Source organism: Lycorma delicatula, chromosome 3, assembly GCF_047948215.1.
Source record: "Lycorma delicatula isolate Av1 chromosome 3, ASM4794821v1, whole genome shotgun sequence".
Taxonomy (NCBI): Eukaryota; Metazoa; Arthropoda; class Insecta; order Hemiptera; family Fulgoridae; genus Lycorma; species Lycorma delicatula.
The window spans coordinates 8,494,280-8,517,522 of record NC_134457.1 but is presented as its reverse complement, the minus strand read 5'-3'; positions in this window follow the sequence as shown (position 1 = coordinate 8,517,522).

The window sequence follows — 23,243 nt, the reverse complement described above, 5'->3', positions numbered from 1 at the left end:
ACGGATTAAATAGCATGAAAAATAAGAAAGAGTGGACTTAGCTTCTTTCTTCCATGTTCTATGGTACTTTTCTTTGTCTGTTTACAATAGATCTACTTACTTGTGACTGAGGCTGTTTTTCATGAATTGAACAAGCCGATCATTTTTACGATGCTCATTATTCAATAAAACAAATTAAAAAAAAAACTACAGCCTTTTTTATGTGTAGTTTTCGATGTAGTTTTGTGCACATAACTGGTCATCACAACCAGCATTTGGTGACCAAGTTGGAGACGATCGTAATACCTTTAAATATATATGCATAAATAATAAAATTTGATTATATTTGAAAAAAAAATACATGCTTTCTATCTTTTGCGTATGCGTTCCTGTTTTAGGGTTAACAAAATTATATATAATTTAAACGAAATATATAAAGTTAAACGAAAAGAATCGAGTCGCGCGAAGAATTTGTGTAGAATATTAAAAAAAAAAAAGATAAAATCCTTTTAAAATGTCATGTCACAATAAATTTTAAATAAAAAAACTATTTATTTTATAACGAAACATTAGAATGTATTTATAACAGCGTACATTCCATGCATAATTGTCTCAATGTTTTTTTTTTTTTTTTTTTTTTTTTTTTAATTTTGTAACCTAGTTACTAATAACAAAACTGTGTTTTAAATAATTGATTTACGATTGTGTGTTATTTTTAATATCTTATGTATCGTTTCTGATGAAGTTGCGTGCGCACATATGTGTGTCTGGATGTACGAATTAATTTACTTCCAACATATTTTTATTAAGATAGACTATATTTGTATATTTTGTTTTTCTTTTGAAGTATTAAAACTAATTATAGCACAACGTATAAAGAATTATATTAAAAGAAAGATCATCTTTTAGAATTTATAGCTAAGCCGAGTAAATAAATTTTAATGGAAAATTTATCAACGTAGCTACGTAATGCTTGAAATTGAATTATAACAACTTAGCTCTCCTCTTTGTCGGTTATCTTTTATTTTTAAAAGATCCAAGACCTTAACTGTCCACTCATTGGAATATAGATAGTGTAAACGGTATGAGATATTGTTAATCGTTAATGAGGACGTGATACTATGCGTAGAATCAAATTTGTGTTTTATATATATGTATGCGCATACACAAACACAAACACACACACACTTTTTGAACGAAGAAGAGGATAAACAGAGATAGATAGAGAGGTAGTAAGATGATGTTAGCTTTTATGGCCGGTTGAGAATCCGAATCTCTCTCGGCAAGTGGCAGTTTACGGGCTTCGCTACCGGCGTCATTAACTAAACTAATTTATTGTTGGTCAGGCGCATTTTAACTAGCATTGGTTTTAGTATAAGGTATATCGACGAATTCCACAACTCGGCATTAACTTCGTTCGAAAAGTAACAGTCTAACCGAATCCACAAATGTAACTTATATATTATAACAAATAAAGAATATTTAATTCCCGGTTCAAATAGTAGAAAACCTTCGCTTAATTCTCTTTTTCTTTTGTCTTGTTTTATTAGCGTCAATTATTTCAAAATGCTACTTTAATATATTATAAATTCCAAAATGTATCCGTGTAAAAGGATAAACAATTGCATTTTTGTGAAAATTTTACCGTAATTAAAAAGAAGTTACTCGCTTTTACAAACACTGAAAAAATCATTACACAAAGTATTGTTAGAATTAAATTATAAACTTCAGATTAGGTAATTTTTAAGTTTGAAAAACGCATAATTCACGCTTTAATTTTATAATTAATTTTAAATTTATAAAGCAAACTTTATATTTTTACCGTATTTGTTGTTAATACATAAGAGCGATATTCCGATGAACGGGACCATGTATTTATAATATTAAAATTTACATATCTAATAAACTGTTGATCTAAAGAGTTACCTCTAAACCTATCTGGACGTATGGGATCCAGCTACGTAAGAGCAATGAGATAATTCAAAGATTCGAAAATAAACTGGTGAGATCATACCAGAGGCGCAATGATTTTCTAGGGGTTAAGAAATTCATGACTATTCTTCTTTTGCTTACGAAGAGATCCAAAAATTTGGCTCGCGGTACAAACCGAGGTTAGAAAAACGTGTAAAATGTTTCGGGCTCAAAAATAGTTTATTCTTATGTATTTTCGTCTGCTGCATTCAAAAATCACCATAAAAAAGACCGATTACCTCCTGCTTTGGAGATACAATGACATGTCATTTTTGACTCGATCTACATTTTTAGTTTGGGAGTAATTTTGTTTTTGGAGTTGTCCCACCTGTCAAATGACAAAACACAACGTTCTTTAGCTTTCTGTAGGTTATAAACATTTTCAGTGTTGCTGAGTATATTTTGTTTATAAGAAATTATTTTTGTTTCTTGTTTATTGTTTTACATAAATATTTATTTATTAAGGAGTTAAAAAAAGATATAATAAGACAAGTGCGTATATTTAATTATGATTCAACTCATAATTTATGGATAGCTATAAAATTAGTCCTAAATTAAAAACAAATTTCAGTACAGATTATATAAACCAGTGGAAGTTAGATCAAGGCCAAATTGCACTCATGTATCCTATTACTTTTATAAAAAATAAACAACAGAAAATAACTTACATAATACGATAAACTAATGGATATACTCTGAAAAAAATTGTTTACAACATTTATTACATGTGTAAACATCACAATACATTTCCCATTAATTTATTTTTCTTATGTGATAACGAGATGTAAAAAAAATTATATATATATTATAATTTTTGTTTTTATTATAAGATTACATTCGTCAGAAAAATTAATATTGTAGAAATGTATAATGTAAGATTTAAATTAAATCAGACATACTTTATATAAAATAAAAATTTCCAAATATATCAAGTAGTACTTCAAATATTTGCCTGTGAAAAAAGCATACATTGAGTATGCTTTTACACGATTAATAAGATGACAGAATTATTATAAATATAATTTTCTTAAAAATGTATAATCTTAAGTTACAAATTTTTGCTTTTGTAGAGATATTCTAAACTAGCCGGCTCGTCTAGCCAGAATCTGGATCCTCGGGGTTCAGGTCAGTCCAGGTGAATCCTGGAGCCAACTCAGGGGGTCCTCAGGGCCTCCCGAGGCCAAGGGGTTACGCCTCGCCCGCAGAGCTCACTTCGCTCGCCATTTCCAATTTGCCAGGAGGACCGGCGCTCTGGTCACCCGTAGAGCTTACTTCGGTCGCCATTCCCATCCAAGCAAAACCAGGGGGGACTCCACCACCCCCTGGTTACCCGCACTGTACGTTGTCCTCATAGTTGGGAGATAATACTGATAAAATAGTATTCAGGGATTTTAGAAACCTAAAAAAACTCAATTACAAAGGATAGAAAATAGTAACTACGGTAACTAAAGTACACACACCCCTGACGACTAAAAATTCATAACTTATTTCTTTGCCGTGGTGGCAGAAATATAATAATGAAGCAAAAGGACTAATTTTTCCTTAATCTATATATAACTTAACCCTCCTTGTGGGGGGGGGGAGAAATAATGAATATTTTTAATATCTTACCCTTCAAGGGTGCTAGGGCCTCGGTCGATGGATTTAAACCTTCCCTGGGATAACATGAATGTATCCTTAAAATCTGAAAGTATCGGTCGGTTGGTTCTCCATGATGAAATAAAATAACAAGCAGACATACTTTATATATATATATATAAAAAATTACCGAATAATCTGTTAGATCGAGACTATACCTGATGCATGCAAAAGTTAGCCTTCAACCAACTACCAAATACCCCGTTTAAATTTTGAAAATCGGACGATTGGTTGCAGAGATATTATAAGAGCACCCCACTGCACCTCCGAAAACTTAAAAAAAATTAAAATTTAAAAAATTAACATTTTTTTAACGTAAATTTAATTCTAATCATTTTCTACCTAATATTGTTCATTCGATTGATTCGAATCATTAAGTTCAAACCCAGCTCACGTAATGATAGATATTTACAATCAAAAATTAGTTAATTCAATTCAATAATTTTTTTGAAGATAATTCGCCTGCACATACGTCTTGGATTGTTGCGCCAAAACTCCATGATTTGAGCTTGAAGTGCTAAGATATGCTACCTAATAACCGGATTTGGTTCACTGTGATTACTTTCTCTTCGAAAACGTGAGAAAATGACTCGTTGGAAGAAGATTCACTTCAAAAAATGTGCTCAACGCTATGATAACCAATTATTTTTCAGAGCTGGACAAATCGCATTATACTGAATGCATTAAAACGTTTGAAAGTTGTTTGTCTAAATTTATTGAATTGCAAGGTGATTAAATTAAAGCATAAAAATTAAATTCTCAAAAATCTTTCTCTTCATTATCAGGCCGGGAACTTTCCGAACGGCCTTCGTTTGATTGATTACTTTAACAGAAAATGAAAGATTAAATAAGCAACTTTTTTTAAATTTTAAACTATAGGTGATTATCTATTTTTAACGAATAGCTAGCTAGATGGAAAATGAAGGTTAATCCATGTTACGTTTGCGATGAGGAGGGGTGACTGCCGCGAGTATAACTTAATGGCATTTTCACCCCGCCTACTAACAGTGTATGATACGTAGGACTGCATCTGGATTGCCGTCTGAATTGGAGGATTCATATCAGGGAGAAAAGGATGCAACTAAACATTAAATTCAGGGAGATATACTGTTTTGATATACGGTTTTTAGTCCGAGGGGTAGCAACTATCAATACCTAATTGAAACTGTTGTACTCAGCGGTCCTGAAATCGATTTTTACCTACGGAATTCAACCGTGGGACACGACAAATGAGAACAATATGGAAGTCGTACAGCGATATTAGAACAAACTATTGAGAAATATGACAGAAGCGGCGTGGTTTGCGAAAAACACTGAAATACACAATTATCCGGGGTTGCCATCCGTTTGAGATGAGATTCGCAAATTCGGTACAAGATAAAAAATGAGACTGAACAAACATGTAAACCGGTTTTTGGTTAACCTCCTGAATAACAGCGAGGATGTTAGGCGCCTAAAGCGACTGAATATATTAGATCTGTAAGTTCTCCGGGATTTGAGGTATATCATCAACCGTAGGGTGTCTTGCATCGTCAAAATTCTTCATTTCGTTTCGCCACTTAGTTTTATTCGTTCTTTGATTTGTTTCACTGTTTGTTTAATTAGTTATTCTTCGTGTGATTGATAGTACTGTATTTTGGAGTTGTCTTTGTACTTATTTATGTTTATTATGTATTTTTGTATAAGATACGTATACATATACAGTTCTTTGAGGGATTTCAATGGAAACCCCTCTATGCATATCATTTTTTGATCTGCAAATTTACTTATGGTACTGGTAAATTGGAACCAATTGCGGCAAAAAAGGGGAAGAGATTAAGCTTTTTTTTTTTTTAGGTATATACCTAAGTATTTTTTAAGGCATACATGAAGAGTACTACTTGTTTCTTGATTTTTCTTTACGTTACTTAGGTATTTTTTTATATTTTCAGTTATTTTTTTCTAATTTATTTAAATTGTAAAAATTGTCATTTTTTTTTTTTTTTTTTTTTTTTTTTTTTTTTTTTTTTTTTTTTATTTTCCTAATTTAACCATTTTTCAATATATTTTTTTCCGCTCAAAAAATTAGATCTTTCAAAAATAGGGGTAAAAGATTTTCGAAGGCTTTTCTAAATAAGATTACAACTCATGTCCAAACTCAAACTTACGACTGGGCTTGTAATTTTTTACAGGATATGAAATTCTGTATCATTTTTTCACACATGTGATGTATGAAAAAATACATTTTTTCTTACATCATCTGAAACTTTTCATCTGTTTTTCAGATGAAACAGTTCTTTTTGAAACACTTTTTCATTATCAATTAGTCTTCATTATACTGTTTTAAAAATTTTAATATTTTTTATTTTTTATTTTTACTGAACCCTTAATTAACTACTGAAATTCAATATTAATAATTTTTTTAATATTTATTTAAAAAATTCACAATTAAATTTCCATTGATCCTCTTATTTACTGAAAAAAGTTGTGGACAATAGTGTGTGAATCAAAGAAAAAAAAAATTATTCGGTATATTTAATGTATACGATTAACTCTATATCACGATTCTAAAGAATACTGAATAAAAACAGTTCTTTTAAACTCATTTAAAATTCTGAAAACAAAAACTCTATAAATTTTAAACAGTTTTACATGTAACCTACGTTTGTTTTTTTTTACGTTTATTTATACGTAAACCGGGAAACGAAACAGAAGTCCATTGATTGAAACGCTTTGCACCTAAACAAGACAGTCGATTTGGAAGTCCATTAGCTTAGTTAGGACCACAAAGATAAAAAGGATAACGGACCAGAACAACGAAAGCCATTTAATTGGAAGAAATTCCGCTATCGAAAGGAGGAGAAATGAGCACGGACTCACCCGGAAATAAATTCGGTAAGATTTATGTGTTATACAGACAATGAACTCGAGTCAATTACAAGGACGATACGAGCCCGATCGAGTTCTACACGACGACGGCGAGCAAAACTGAGCCATCCCTCGAGCGCTCGTGTGTTTCTTGCGAGTGTGGTAGCCGAAGAGAAGCCGTCCGATACGGTCGGGTTGCGATTCATATCAGGGCACGTTTCAGTTAATTTGGTGAGTCTGATTTTGTTGATTGAAACCGACCGCACGATGACGTTTCCTATCTGTCATTCTTTCAGTTTTGACCTTTACTCGTCCGTTTAAATTTAATTACACTCTTCATCATTATAAAACACGATTATGGACGTTTCACGCTTCAATGAACTAGTAACTAATTATTACGCAGTTTATCATAACTATACACGTATAAATGAATAATTTAATGCTAATGATTCACGTTTTTACGCATTGTAGACCTTATCGTACACAGAAAAAATACAAAAAAAAAAAAAAAAAAAAAAAAAACATTACATTCGTCGGATATAAATGAAATAAGAAAAACGGTAAATCTAATTAAAACAATTAGTTCTTCAAGCATGATCGTCAAAAAATATATTAAATTCTTTCATTTTTAGATAACGGATGTTGACTGTCTTATCTAGTAAGAAAGAGCTTGTGACATAATAGCTTTTGATTTTTGCTACGTATTAAAAGATTATAATCTGCATCACAAACTAGGACTGGAAAATAAAATGTTACGTTTAATATTTTAAATAAACCTTTGGGAGAATTGCTTGCTAGATTATCTAAATTTATGATTAGCTTTTTTTTAAAGTTAGAAAATAATCTTGGACATTTTTACACGACTTCTCAAAAAAGGAGAGCAATCTATTTAGGGTGTAAGTATGTATGTATGTGTGTTAATTCGTTCCATTGTAGCAGCTCAACGGTTGAACCGATTTAGATGTATGACCCCGCGTTGGAATCCTTACGTTACCGGGAGTATCATAGACTATATAAATATGTAATATATACTAGCTGAAGGGTGTGTTCACTGGCACACCTCCGCAACTAGCTCTCCGGGCGGGTTGCCATGGCGGGGGTCGTCTTGAAATAAGATTATTAGGTGTCCAAAACTCATTACCTCTTGTGTAAAAATATTATTATTTGAATGATGAAAATCGATATAACGAAAGTTAAACAAGATATTTAACTCTAGAAATTGATACTAACGAATCGGGATTTTCCGTTAGCGTGTGTTGCTTTTACATCCAACAGATAGCGCTGTTTTGTTTACCTTTAATAGGTGTGATATCTTAGCTATATAAATACACGCGCGTATTCGAATGCAACGTTGCGTCAAAATTTCAAAACACTCGGTGAAAAACTTTCGGAGATTTAAGATTCTGAACAAACGGACATTTACATTTCTATGTGTATAGATATATATATATATATATATATCGATTTATAATAATATAAAAAGTATAAACCTGACCACCACGAGACGTGTTCTAACGAATCGGGATTTTCCGCTAGTGATCGGTACATTCCGCTGCTAAGCTATGGGGGATGGACACACACACACAGACCCACATACAAATACCCTTAACTACGGTAGGATATATATATACAGTAGTCGGGATTTGCCGGTTGAATCATAGACTTTAATGAATTGAATTAATGTACTGTGAACTGCGAGTCTCTTATCATTGTGTGAGCTGAGTTTGAACTGAATGATTCAAATCAGTCAAATGAAATATTACAAAAATAATAGAATTAAATTTACGTTAAATAAAATATAATATTAAATTTAAAAAAAAATTGTTTAATTTTAGTAGGCTTCACCTGGGGACTGAGGCTAGGGTTATTTAAATTATTAATCATGTTCATTAGGTATGAAAGCAGAAAAACAGGCGCCCGCATACACGTACGTATATATGCTCCCACATGAATAGTTTCAATGGAAGAATTTTGTAATCAAAATCTATTTTATTAGCGAACTCAGGGAAACTCAAAAGTAAAAAGAAAAAATTTAAGAATCATTTTTTGACGATAGCATTATTTTTCATCTTTTTTTTGTACATCGTAAAAACTGCGAAAATAAAAACCGTAATAAACTTACAAATAACTTAAAAGCCAATTAAAAAATTATGCTCTAGAAATTAAAAATCTTTTCGTTCTTTAAATTTAACTTTTAAAATACTGCGTCATATTAAAAACTACAACTATCAATATATTAACCCGTAATTTAGTGCGGATTTGAAGATGTTTTTTGTCTTCAGTCATTTGACTGGTTTGATGCAGTTCTCCAAGGATTCCCTATCTAGTGCCAGTCGTTTCATTTCGAGATGCACCCTACATCCGACATCACTAGCAATTTGTTTTACATATTCCATACGTTGCCTGCCTGCACAATTTTTCTCATCTACCTTTCCCTCCTATATCAAAGCGACTATTCCAGGATGCCTTAATATGTAGTCTATATGTCTGTCTCTTCTTTTAACTATATTTTTTAAAATGATTCTCTCTTCATCAATTTGCCGCAACACTTCTTCATTTGTCACTTTATCCACCCATCTGATTTTTAACATTCTCCTATAGCAACACATTTCAAAAGGTTTTAATCTTTCTTCTCAGGTACTCCTGACATTGAAAAAAAAATAACCCTCGTATATACACTAGTATACGTTCAAATTTATTGTATAGAGTTCATTAATTCAGCCATTTTTAAGTTCAGACATCGTAAATTAAACATGAGTATAACAATTAAAGTTTTGTAAATTATGAAGATATTTAAGAGTATTTCTTCCGTACAATGAAACTATTTCAATATTTAAAGAGTTAAATGAAAATATTTCTTTTAAAAGTACTACTCTATATCTTTATCATTTGAAAGCTTTTAAAATCAACATTCCCTCTCAAACTCGCAAGAGTTGCCTTTCTATGATTCAAATATGGTAAAAAGTAATTTTATTAGATTCAGTAAATATGAATAAATTGTGAAGACATTTTAAACCAAAACTCTTATGATAATATTTATTTTTTTACGTACATATTAGACAAGAAGTATGAATCACACAGTGTAACATAATTATCTTATTCCGGTTTTGTTACTATGAACGTATAATAAATAAATAGTTGAATTATAGTAAGTTTAATAGCTTTGCACAGCAAAATTAATCCAGACATGAGTGAAATATGAAAAGTAAATTTTTAAATTATTATAAAAAAAGCGATTAATTATAAAATATAATCTTAAAAAAAAAACAAACAAATTATTAGGAATTATGGAGACTTAATTTGGTGGTATTACTAAAATAAATCATAAACCAAGTTGTAATAATTTATTGATCAACCTACCATCATACGATAACAGGTTTATATTTTTTTATATGGCTGTTGATTCTGACTTCAGTAGGATTAGTTTTATACATTCCATTCACCACATATACAATCTTCTTTAAATCAGAAATGTTTATCCCTAACTTAAAAACAACTAATAAGTTTTTTTTGGAAACTACTACTATTTAAGGCCATAAAGAAGGCATAACTGCCGGTAAAATATTTTAATTTATATTTTACTACTTAGTAGGTAAAAAGCGATGAAAATTTTAGTTTTAAAAAGTGACAAAATTTTATTGACTATATCATCAAACAATTCAGACAGTCGGTTCAAGCAAGACTTTATTTACAAAGCACAACTGATAACACCTTGTCTTTCAGACGTTTTCGGTAAACTCTCTGAGTTCGGCATCGGTGATTTTATGTTTTTTTTGGATTTGCCATAATCTGTTTTCTCTCGCGTAGGAATCTGTGATACTTTTAAACAGTTTTAATACCATATACTGCAACATTTCGTCTAAGCAAATAATATTTATAATTTTAATTACGGTTATTTACCCGAATGCCAACTAGCGGGTCCATTTTTTGCAAAAACATTTCTTTTCACGTAACTAATATATATTCAGAATATGTGCCAAACCGGACCATAAATGCCATTTTTCCAAATATCTCGACCCCAGCGTCACATACCGGGTCAAAATTAATTGTCAAACCTTCGCGGGCGTGCGCACAACATCTTACCGAAGTTTCACCGCATTCGGATGAATAGTATAGAAACGCATACGAGACAAACAAACATTCATTTTTATATATATATATATACACACACACACACAGACTGCATAAAGTATGCCAACCCCTAAGTAACTTTTCAACCATTAAATATAGAAAGTTTTAATTTAGCAGATGTTTCTAACTTTCTTTCTTTTTCTTTTAGCCTCCAGAACCACAATAAGGTATTATTTCAGAGAATGAAATGTACGAATGTAAATGAAGTGCAGACTTGTACAGTCTCAGGTCAACCTCTCCTGAGATGGGTGGTTAAGTGAAACCCACCGGGTAAGTCTTATGGTGAACTAGTCTTCGTAAATCAGCTGATTTCCAAGTCGAGAATTCTAAGGTTCAAATGCTACTAACCAACATCAAATAGCGCACCAATTACCTAAGTATAACAATCATTACACGAACTGAGCACTGCACTAGATAGGGTATTTTATGAAAGATCAATTGCTTACTGTTGATTTGAGTTAAATACATAAAAATGCAAATCTAGGTAACATTGTAGTAATACGAAAAGGCTATTTAAAAAATTAACTCAAATTTGTTTAATACTAAATTATACGAATATAAATGATACTTTAAAGCGATACAGTTTTACTTACTAAACTTAAAATTTAAGATATATCTTTAAAATTATTGCCCTTCTCAGGAGGGCTACCCTTCCCGGACATATCCTACTCAGGGTCCGAGTATGCCCCCCCCCCGTCACGAGAAAGGTTATTTTATGCGTAGAATAATGTACTGTAAGTTACCACTTGTCTGACGCATTAATACGCTGATGGCAATTACAAATTTTATTGAGTCTTTGTTATTGATGTTTAATAACAAAAAACATCATTTGTAATGCTTCATAAAATTGTTCAGTCTAGTGAAAGAAAGTATTTCAGTCTATGTTATCGATTTACAACATACGGTACGATACAGTTTTACAGTTCATTTTTATAACAGTTTTATTTAGTACTATTTTCATTAATTTTAATTTACTCTGTGTTTTTGTGCCGGTTGGGTTTTAACAATGAATGATTCTATCGTGAAACATAAACCGAAGAAACCCTGAGTAACTCCGAATAAAAATAATCATCCCAACCCCGTAGGAAGAAGACACCTACCTTGTGACGTAACCGGTCGTCACAACACCCCCTCTGTTCCAAGCCCTGAGGGGCTTTACCGGAGATCGTCTTTAGACCCTCTAACTGATTACATTTCACAATCATCAGCTAGGCCTCGGTCGGGATACCACCGATGTAAATCCCTCGGCGGACATTTGCATCAGTAAATACATATAAAATTTCCCCTTCACGTAAGCCTCAAACGGACATCTTAACATCCAACCTAATATAATTCCCATTCCCTCAAACAAACTAACCGAAACCTCGAAAGCGCGAACCCCGCGCCTAGTACAGATTGGACAACACCGTTCGTGACCGTGAATGCCTCAGAGAACGAAGGAATTTAATGTTAAATCACTGTTACACTCATACCAATCAAAATTTTTAGTAACGCAACATAAAAATTCAAACCTACACCCAAATAAGTAGGTCACCTAACCAGGGGAACCTCATTCCGGTCTACGCAGGAGCCGCGGACAAACCCCGCAACCCAACCGGTCACATTATGGTGCCTCGCGTGGCATTACCAAGTCACGATCACGACCACCATTGTCGGAGGGAAGCCACGCCCCCGGTCGCACGGGCTATCCCACCTCGGCAGCGCAGCCACCCCCATCAGCGGGAGCCACAAATTGAATCACAAACAATACCAATATAACCGTGGAACGATGCCCATACGCCTATCTGCAACCAATACAATGCCTAAGCCGGAACCCTAGCCATCCAGGATTCTACCACGATCGAGTACCTCGATTAAACTCCCTCTGCAGACCTACACACCACAAGGGCTCGAAGAAAACCAGCCACTGTAAATCATTCCTCGCGGATCATCCAGTTGGTACGGAGATCCAGAAAGGAATAAATTCTCTCAAGTGTTCCCTAACAACTCGTGAACGGTCGACCTCGTATCGGGGACAGACGTAGTGAACGAATAAAAATAATCAGCAACCTATATATATATAAAACATTAAAACAAGATAATCCTGAAACTGCAGTCAGAGACATTGCTCGGAAAGCAAGTAGGGCAAAAGTCGTTAGCGAAAGAACAATTTTTAATATAATAAACACAAAATTGATGGTAAACATATTAGCCCTAAAAAGAGTCAAAAGTCTGTGTGAAAAAAATTGAAAATTTCGACGATTAACTAAAATAGCCATCAGAAAAAACGTTCACGCGTTTTATTTCAATAACGAGCTTCCTAACTTGAATAAACTATTAAATTCCACGAGTACCGATTCTGAACTGGCGAATTTTTCTTACCTCATGTTTTAAAATCAATGAATTTTCATTTCATATCGAGATAAAATAATTCTTTATTGATTGAACATGAAGGTATTATTTCATGGTGTAGAGAATTTTTAACAAGAATAATTAAGCGATTTCGTAAAGAAATTACGGTAATTTATTATCTAGATAAAACTTTGATTAATGTGGGACTTGTACGAGAAAAAGGTGTGGTGGTTCAAGAAAAAAGTCTGAAAAGTAATTGTGATAAATTTAAAATTATTTTGATTAAAAATAAATGTTAGAAGGTAATATAGAAAGACACAAAGAAAATATCGGAACTAATCCGACATAAAAAATCGTCTTTTACGGCCACGTACAAAGAACAGCTGTTACGGTGAGCCTAACAGGTTACTTATAAACTATAAAAATTTAAAAATCAATAATAACAGGAGCAGAGAAACCAACCTAACGAAATATGAAGGTACTGAAAATAATACAAGAAAATATCAAAAAACATTTACTACCGAGAAAGAAATTTGAAAACATCAGGGTTTCCAGGAGAAAAACAACGAAAGAAGTATACCTGGACAGAAGAAAGAAAAGAAAAACCGATAAATGATGAAGGAGATGTAGAAAAAAAAATTTAAGTATGAATTAGTTCGATAACGTAATACGTAATTTCTAAACCGAAAAAAAATAAAAAAACTATTAAATAATAAAGTTTACGGTAATACGCTTAGGGCAGTATATATATGTTGGTGAAATCTATCTTATTTTGATCTCAACCTATTAAAAGTCAAGAATGAAGCCTATTGTAAATCGGTTGAAAAATTTATTTAACAGAAATTAATTATAGTAGTTTGAAGAATTAAAATATTTCGAATTTAGCATAATGCCTGACTAGGAATTTTACATCTGCTAAAAATTTATTTATAATTATTATTAACACGCAAAACCTCCTGCGGTGAATTAATGAAAAAGCTATAAATAATAAAAGGTTATTAGAACTCTACAAAGAAAGAAGACAAATGAAGACAAATTACTTTCTTTTTAACAATTTTTTTTGCACGAAAAAAATTTATTATCACTTTATATGAAGATAATTCATTTATAATGGACGATTTAATACAGTTATCGAATCGCTGAAACAACTGTTATTTATTCGTATTGTATTTTAAAATTGCCTGCAAGATAAAAATATTCCCTCTATATTTTATGCGAATTTTTATGTAAGAAAGTAATATAATAAATCGTACACGTATATCAGCGCAATTACTTGTACGGCTGACTGTCTACCATTTGTTATTTTTTATAACAATTTTACAGGGAGAAAAAATATAGAAAAAAATATTTATGTTAATTATTATTATTATTATATCTTAACCACAAAAAGGTTACTGTAAGCAGTTATTTATCATATTAGAACATACATTTTTAATCTGATACAACTATCAGTTTACAAATGTATTAATAAACAGGTATTAATGCACAGGTGTTACAGATAAAATTCTTCCGGTTCACGTTTACTTTGTCATAATTAGAAATTAATATTCCATTATTTAATTCATAAATTAATATTTAAACATTAAAAATCGTTAATAATTTTTAGAAATTAAAAAATGTTTAAAGGAATGAGCCCAACTCATTACTCTCAAGCTCGTCTGCTGTTCTTAAAAATCAAAACAAAGATTAGGTGAAGAACAGATTTTTGTAGTAAGACATATTTTTGTAGTAAAAACGAGCAGTTTGAGTTAAATAAATTATTAATTTATGACAAAAGTAACCTTTCTTTAAAAAGAATACTCCAAAAAATCTGGAAAGAAGAAAAATTACCTAAACACTGGACTACTGTACTCATACACCCATTACTCAAAAAAGGAGACAAAACCAACCCCAAAAACTACAGAGGAGTTTTACTATTAGATTGCAGATATAAAATTCTTTCAAGAATAATACTGAATAAAATAAAAGATCAACTCGAAAATCAACTGGGAGAATATCAGGAGAGATTTAGACAGTGGAGAAGCTGTCCTGAGCAAATAATCACTCTCAAATTAATAATGGATGTACCACAAAATGAAACGAAGACAACTAATAATATCATTCATAGGTTTCCAAAAATCCTACGACTATATTCACAGACCATCAATGCTGAAAATACTAAGAAACCTAGAATTACATAAAAAATGATAGAACTAACGTTAACTGACACATACTCCAAAATAAAATTCAGAGTAGAAATATCAGAACCATTTGTAATCAAGACAGGTTTAAGACAAGGAGATAGACTATCCCCACTGCTCTTCAACTGCGCCGTAGAATATATAATGAGAGAGTGGTACAAAAAAGACCCACCACACGTAACAATTGAAGCAAGGAAACATGTAAACTATATAAAAGTAAACTGTCAAAGATTTTCAGATGACCAACCGTTCCTAGCCAATAACATGGCAGAAGCTAGAATCCAAGTACGTTCATTGGAAGAACTACCAGGAAAAATAGGCCTAAGAATATCAAACGAAAAGACGAGAATAAAGGCCATAAATTCCCTGGTATTGAACCACGTAATCATAAACGAACATAAAGTCGAGCTAGTTGAACGTCTTAAATATTTAGGAGAAAATATCACACGTAACCTCAAAGAAAAAATAAAATCGAAAGAAAGAATACAAAAGCTCAATTATGCGCAAAATACCACCATAACAACATAAAATATGCATCTCAATAGATACCAAACTGACATTACGAAACTGTAATCAGACCTATAATATCATATAGTAGCAAAACACTCCTCAAACTGAAATCCAACATTTTCTACTCAGCAGAGATGCAAAAAATAGAAAGAAAAATTCTAAGAACGTGCATAAATAAAATACGACTTTCTAATGGGGGAGAATGGTGACTCATACCAAACCGAGAGGTACATAGAGACGTAGAAGCAGCTCTAGACTACTTTAGAAAGTAAAGAATTTCCTTTTTTGGACACAAAAAGAAAAGAACACGTCAGGAAACTAGTCGCGAAATACTGGAAAATGTCCAAAACAACGATCTGGATAACCGAAATTAAACAATATATGTAAGAACTAGAAATCACAATTGAAGAAGATTTATAAAACAAACAATATAAAAATATTAAAGAAGCAAACTCCAGATTTAAAAAAAAAGAAAGAAATCAGCAAGGGTTTGTTCAGAAGAACTCAGAAAAGCAAGATCTGACAGAATGAAAAAATTATATAAATTAATATAATATGCTGATACGGACACTACAAATTAATGTGGTGTCTACCAAAATTTAATTGTGTAATTGTCAAATTTATTAAAGAATTGGAGAATCGTATCTCACTTTCAAATGAAATAAATTTAAATGAAGTACAGCAAAAAATGCGTATATGTAATTTAATAGGCGTACAAGGAAGCCATGTGGTGTTCACATCAAATTTTTTTACGTTTGTTATAAGAAGTTATGTGACTATTAAATGGTAAAATTTATTTTCAAAATTTGTAGAGAATTTTATTCTGAGAAGTTGACGTAAAATAGCCCAATAAAAACATTAACTATGTTAAATTAATTAATTAATATTAAAGAAGAATTGGCTATTATGAATCACTAACAATCATTATTAACGGCAGAAGATTACATCAATTTACAAGTTCAGAAAGTTTTCGGCCTGATAAAAAAATTCAGAAATTTTTATTTCTATTTTTCAATGAGCCTTACGACTCTACACATTTAGACAAGCGACTTTGCAACTTTTAATACCCACTGTAAAATAAGATTTTTCCAACTTTGCAAAATAAGCGGTAGTATCATTATTTGAAGTGATTCTTCATTAATTTCTTCAGGTTTTGGAAGAGGAAGTAATAGCTGGGAGCCAAATTTGGTGCACGTTTTGGAATCACTTTAAAATGTAGATCATGGAATGCAGCCAACAATCAATGAGATGTGTGCAGGCATATTATTGTGATGAAAGTTCAATTTACTTTGTTCAGATGTGGTTGTTTAACCCACCGGGTTGGTCTAATGGTGAACGCGTCTTCCTAAATCAGCTGATTTGGAAGTCGAGAGTTCCAGGGTTCAAGTCCTAGTAAAGCCAGTTATTTTTACACAGATTTGAATACTACATTTGGATACCGATGTTCTATGGTGGTGGTTGGGTTTCAATTAACCACACATCTCAGGAATGGTCGAACTGAGAATATACAAGACTAACACTTCATTTACACTCATACATATCATCCTCATTCATCCTCCGAAGAATTATCTAAACGGTAGTTATTATCTAAACAGGAAAAAGAAAGGTTGGGTTTCAATTAACCACACATCTCAGGAATGGTCGAACTGAGACAGTACAAGACTACACTTCCTTTACACCCCTGGTTTTTTTTTTTTGGGGGGGGGGGAACAAAAACACCTTGCTTATCATCGCCCGGAATTTTCTTTAATAAAAAGGTAAAATAACTCTAAAATATAAAAAGGTTTAAAATTAATATAAATCATATAATAAAAATTTATTAAAACAAAAGTCAAAAAAGTGAAATAAAACTCAAATCTAATATCGCAGACGGAGTCTTTAAAATATAAAAGTTAAAATAATAGAAAAAAGAAACTACATAAAACTTACCTAATTCCGATAGGTTGTGCAAAAGGTTCCCTTCTCGGATAATAAAATTAAAGGCATAGAACCAAAAAAATCAAACTTGAAAGTAAAGGAAAAAATTATCAAAAACTCTTCTAGCATAAAAACATATAAGATAATATTAAACTTTTTGCAGTAACCTGGTACTACGCAAAAACAGAAACATCCGGTTAAAAATTTCGTTACAATTGTACAAGATACCACGGATCTTTATGGGTAGATTAAATTTACGACGCAACGCCGCATAACATATGCAGTCTATGAGAATGTGGTGCACAGTCATGCGGCAGTTGCATCGTGTGCATAGGGGTGCGTGTCCTCCTGACATTAGGTACTCGTGTGCAATCGGCAGAAGACTGAATCCCCCTGATGGTGGTCCTGTCTTTTACGATATAGTTTATGAGCACCACACAACAAGAATCCGAAAAAACCATAGTCTTCCTTCTCTAGATGAACTAAGATTGCCTTCAAGCAGTTTTCAAGCGGTTAACAGAAGTGGAAATCAATCCCGGTTTGTTCCAACAAGATGGCGCCACAGCGGACACAGCTAAAAGGTCAATGACTTTTTACGAAATGTCTTTAACGAATAATTTTGAGGGATTTGTGGCCTGAACAATCGCCGTATCTGAATCCTCCAGATTACTTTCTATAGGGAGTAGAGTAACAAGAACAACGAAACAACAGACCACGTAGGATTGACGAAGTAAAAACCGCAATAACGAGATACGTACGAGATATTCCATTTCATCAGCTGGTTATGTGTTTGAAAATAAATTGAAATGTGTGGAGTGTTGTACTGATGATAAGAAGGTTCTTTTCAATACTAGTTTATAAACTATTCCAGTTATTGTAATATTCGTTTCTATAAAATAATGGATAAAAAATACAAAGTAATAATTAAGAAAGTTTTATCATTACACTTTCATAATTCCAGTGCACAGAAACTTTCCGAACGCGTTATATTTCCAAATATGCTTATAAATGCATATAAATCATTACATTTACATTCAGATTATTATAGTCAAAACTGTGTTGCAGTGACATCCAACCCTGTAAGGGGAAGACAACCACCTTGTGACGTTACCGGTCGCCACACCACTCCCTCCGTTCTAAGCCCAGAGGCGCTTTACCGGAGGTCATCTTTAGACCCTCTAACTGATTACATCTTACAGTCATCAGCCAGGCCTCGGTCGGGTTGCCACCGATGGAAATGCCTCGGCAGACATTTGCATCAGTAAAAAAGGTCAGAAAATCCAAACATATCTCAAAGCGACTGTCAGATGTTGAATGCGTTTCTTTTACAAAAAAGAAAATAATTGTCATGAGCACTTTAAAATGCTTTTTAATGAAGGTAGTACTCATCAGAGCGATAAATAAGGGTTCACTAATTTTTTTGTAGCTATCTAATTTTAAGAAAGTTTTTTAAAGAAATTGTATCATCTTTCAATTTTCACGCTAATAAAAAAAAAAGTTGTTTTATGTATTTTACCAAGAAAAGATAGTTAAAATTTGTGTGATTTTATTTAAAGGCACAGTAACAGCATATTCACCTGCCAAGTTATACGTTCTGATAAGTTATTATTATAGTATAACAAACACACTACCACAATGTAGACATTACGCTGTTCATAAAGGAATATATAGGAAAACAACTTTCTTGTAAAAATTACTGTACATCACCCACGTTGGCACGAAATAAAAAATATCAATTTTTATTTACAGATATGAATCCGTTCACGAGTCGTAATAATGCTTTTTTTTTCTTTAACGGATTCTATCTGAAATAACTAAACTAATATTTGGAAAATGGCCAAAAACTGTCAGATAAATTATAATTAATTGCTAGAGGTAATTCATTTCATTACAGGAATAAATAATAACCATTGAAATTCTTTCTAATATTATTTTTTATTTTCATTTATTTATTTTTTTTTTTTTTTTACTCAAGTTCAGGTACAAATTTTGTTGAGCAAAGTTCTTAGGTTGTTTTTTGCCAACTGGGAAATATCACATAAAATAATCATGTTAACAGGAATGGGATAATTACAGTCGTTAGTTTTATCAAAGTGATAAACTTTTTTCACTGGATAATGATGGACATATATCAGATATTTTAAATCATCCACCTCCATTTATCAGAAAGTTATTTCTTTTAGTAAAAATTTAGAAGCTGAAATATATCGTAAAAAAAAGTTTATTTAAAAATTAATCCTTCAATCTTTACCAGAACTGGATTACATGTGAAAATATGTATAATTTTATCCTTAATAATGTAACAAGATATTTTTTAATATATTCTTTCATATATAATGCGTTCTAAGCCAATATTAGTGCAGTTTTAAAGCGGTTAGGTTCAATAGCAATACAACCCTAATTGGTTGCTTGATGAATAATGTATGCTGGTTGAATAATCACTTGAATTGACACTCCTATTTCCCTACAACTGGACGGTTGCAAGCAACATCATTAAATTGTAATTTAAACTAACCCTTCTCATAGCATCTTTAATATCATTATATCCTTAGAAATCAGATATAAATTTGGCTTAGAACTTTAAAATTTGAATACGAAAATCTTCATTTTTAAAAAGTACCATTTATCACAGCTATAATTATACTCAAATTTGCTTACAACAAAAATTAATTTAAATATTGGGAAACTATTTTTGAATGTATATGTTTGGAGCGTAGCTTTATATGGAAGTGAAACTTGGACGATTGGAGTACCTGAGAAGAAAAGATTAGAAACTTTTGAAATGCGGTGCTATAGGAGAATGTTAAAAATCAGATGGGTGGATAAAGTGACAAATTAAGAGGTATTATGGCAAATAGATGAAGAAAGAAGCATTTGGAAAAATATAGTTGAAAGAAGAGACAGACTTATAGGCCACATACTAAGGCATCCTGGAATAGTCGCTTTAATATTGGAGGGACAAGTAGATGAAAAAAATTTTGTGCAGGTAGGCAACGTTTGGAATATGTAAAACAAGTTATTAGTGGTGTAGGATGTAGGGGGTATATCGAAATGAAACGACTGGCACTAGAGAGGGTATTTTGGAGGACTGCGTCAAACCAGTCAAGTGACTGAAGACAAAAAAAGACAATATAAAAATCCGTTTAACAAATGAATTTAACGCGTTAAAGCGCTTGCGGTATGAATTTCCATCCACAGGAACTCACATTATTCGTCATATTTTTAACAGTAATTAAAAGTTCACATGTTAATTTTATGAAATTTAATTAAAAATGTATGAAAGTTATGTAGTAATGGTGGCAGTAATTTGTATGAAAGTTAATTGTATAATTACGAAAATGTCACAAATTTTATTCAATTAAAATGTGAAGTTTTATTTACTGTTACAAATATTATGAATAATGTGAGTTCATGAGGATGGAGATTAATTTCGAAAGCGTTTCAACGCGTCAAATTTATTTGTCGGCAAGAGGTTTTTTTTATATATCGACTATAATTATATATTTACAACGGTCCATGCTTAACAAAATTATTAAAAATTACAGTTATAGTATACAGAATAATTCAAGTAGTGTTACTGGCGCTTAGTGAGTTCATTTCACTAGAGAAAATAATGAGTCCGGAAGCGCTCCGTTAGCGAGTTCCCGCTAGCGAAAGATTTCGCCCTGATTTCTGGACAAAGAGTAAAATAAAACCAAAATGAAATTCTAGGAACTCTAATTAAGGGATAAACTAGATGATAAACTTATGCTTTCTGACCTGACAAACTGAATAAAATAGGTTCCGTAACCATGTATCCAGTAGTTTTATAATATCCGACTAAAACAGGAAAATTTGTTGTCTAAAAACAGGTTTTTTATTTCCTTGTAGGAAGTAAGTATTGAATTGAAAAAATTCGGTTTTCAGATTTCAACGGAAATATCCATTCTGACCATCTCTGAATCCATTTTGACTAGTTTCGGCATGACGTCTGTACGTACGTATGTACGTCGCATAAATCAAAAACTATTAACCATAGGATGTTGAAGTTTTGGATTTAATACTGTTGTAGCATCTAGTTGTGGACCTCGCCTTTGATTGCAATCGACTGAACCAAAAGTTTTCAAAAAAGGCCAAAATTAAAAAAAAATTGGATTTTGAAATTTTTCTTAATTGCAGCAATAAGTTCTCATTGAAAGCTTTTCAACAATTTGCATAAATGGTGCTTATTTTCATTAGTCCAGAATTATAGCCAAATAAAATTTTAATTAATGAAATATTTGGATCATGCAATGGGACGGCACATGGGTTCGAATCATACTTCATCTACTTTTTTTTAACTTTTTTTTAATTTAAATATATTGATTTATTAATAATTATTAATCTCTGATTGTAAACAAATTTATACCATAAATAATAATTCAATAATAACAATAAAAATTAAAAATAAATATGAAAAAATATCATAAATTATTAATGGAATAAATTTTATGAGATTTACATTAAAAAAATTTTTTAAATGTGTATATATGTAATTTAATAGGCGTGCAAGGAAATCATGTGGTGTCAACATTCGATTTTTTACGTTTGTCATACAAAAACATTGTTAAATATCTTATTAGATGTGTAAAATTTATTATTAGAACTTACAGAGAAATTAATAATATGAAAATTAATGTAAAATAGTCCAGTAAAAAAAATACAATTTCAAGAAATTTGATTTTTATTAGTAATACTTACCGTACGAAACGAAAGGATTTTACACGTACAAAGTTTTCCTTCAAAGTGCAATGGTACAAAAAATTAGTGAGGGAAGTGTAAGTGATAACCACGGTAAGTATTAGAAATAAAATCAAATTTCTTGAACTTGTATTCATTTTTTATACGACTATTTTCTTCAATTTTCTCAGAATTAAATTTTCTACAAATTCTGATAATAAACTTTACGTATTTATAAGTCATTGAACAATATTATTTTTTATTATAATCGTAAAAAAACGTGAATTTAGACTACAAATTTTTCTGTAATACGTTGGTATTATGAAAAAATTGCTGGTTACATTGTTCTGAAATCTGTTTTATTCAATTCGTCAGGTCAAATACCATCAACTTTTCCCCTTAATTTGAGTTTCTAGAATTCCAGTAAGGTTTTATTTCACTCTTTGCCCAGAAACCAGGGCGAAGTATTTCGTTAACCGTAACTCACTAACGGATTGTTTTCTGTCCTATGTTTATTTAAACGTTTCTCATTATCTTTGCTAATAGAATGAGATCAGAAAGCGCCGGAATACTACGGGAATTACTCTGTATATGAATAAATACAGATAGGTTTCCTATATATTACAACCGATCAAAAAAGAATTATTAATCAAAGTAGCTTGTTTACGTATGACAAAGACAACTAAAAGCTGGCAATCTCAGCGTAATGTAATGGTAAAATCATTTTATCTAAAACAAGTATACTTAGAACAGAATTTTTTTTATTATTGATCAGTATAACCAGTAGATATGTTCAGCAAGCATGCTGTATGGTGCAATGGCCAACTGACTGAAGGTTGTTAACTTAGATGTATTTTCTTAAATGCTTCTCTCGTTTAAAAAAACAATTTCTATTTATAATTACAACAACAAATTATTTTCTATTAAAATAATTATATTTTTATCTATTAGTACTATTAATTAATGTTAATATAATTAATATGTATTATTATTATATGTGAATTAATTTATATGTATATGTTTTAATTAGCGTATTACATG